We start from the raw sequence: 966 nt of genomic DNA on the forward strand, positions 1-966 counted from the left end.
GTTATATCCTCTTGTTGTATCGATCCCTTTAGTATTATGAAGTGGCCTTCCTTATCTCTTGTTATGGCCTTCACTTTGAGGTCTATTTTGTCAGATATAAGTATTGCTACCCAAGCTTTTCTTTTCATTTATAGTTTCCTGAAAAATATTTTTCCATCCCTTCACTTTCAGTCTGTGTGAGTCCCTTGTTTTGTGGTGGATGTCTTGTAGACAGCATATAAATGGGTCATGTTTTCTTATCCATTCAGCCACTCGATGTCTTTTGATTGGAACATTTAGTCCATTTACTTTTAAGGTTATTATTGATAGGTACTTGTTCATAGCCATTTTTATTCTTTATACTTGTGTTCCTTCTTCCCTTTCTATTTCTTCTTTTTACAGCAGTCCCTTTAGCATTTCTTGCATTACTGGCTTGGTAGTGATAAACTATCTTAGCTTTTTTTTTTATCTGCAAAGATCTTGATTTCCCCTTTAATTTTGAATGATAGCCTTGCTGGGTAGAACATTCTTGGATTCAGTCCCTTGCTTTGCATCACTTTGCATACTTCATTCCATTCTCTTGTGGCCTAATGTGTTTCTATTGTGAAATCATTTGATAATCTAATGGGAGATCCTTTGTAGGTAACTCTCTGTCTCTCTCTTACAGCCTTTAAGATTCTCTCTTTGTTATTAACATTCACCATTGTAATTACAATGTGTCTTGTTGTGGGTCTTTTTGGGTTCATCTTGTTTTGGACTCTGTGCTTGTGTGATTTTTTGTTCCCCAAATCAGGGAACTTTTCTGTCATTATTTCTTCAAGTAGTTTTTCTAATCCTTGTTCCTCTTCTTGTCGTTCTGGCACCCCTATTATGTGTGTGTTGCTTCATTTCATGTTGCTCTAAAGCTCCCTTAGGCTCTTCTCCTACTTTCTAATTTTTTTCTCCAATTGCTGTTTAGATTGGGTGTGTTTTTCTGCCTTATCTTTT

This window comes from Myotis brandtii, unplaced genomic scaffold, assembly GCF_000412655.1.
Source record: "Myotis brandtii unplaced genomic scaffold, ASM41265v1 scaffold241, whole genome shotgun sequence".
In the NCBI taxonomy this organism is placed as follows: Eukaryota; Metazoa; Chordata; class Mammalia; order Chiroptera; family Vespertilionidae; genus Myotis; species Myotis brandtii.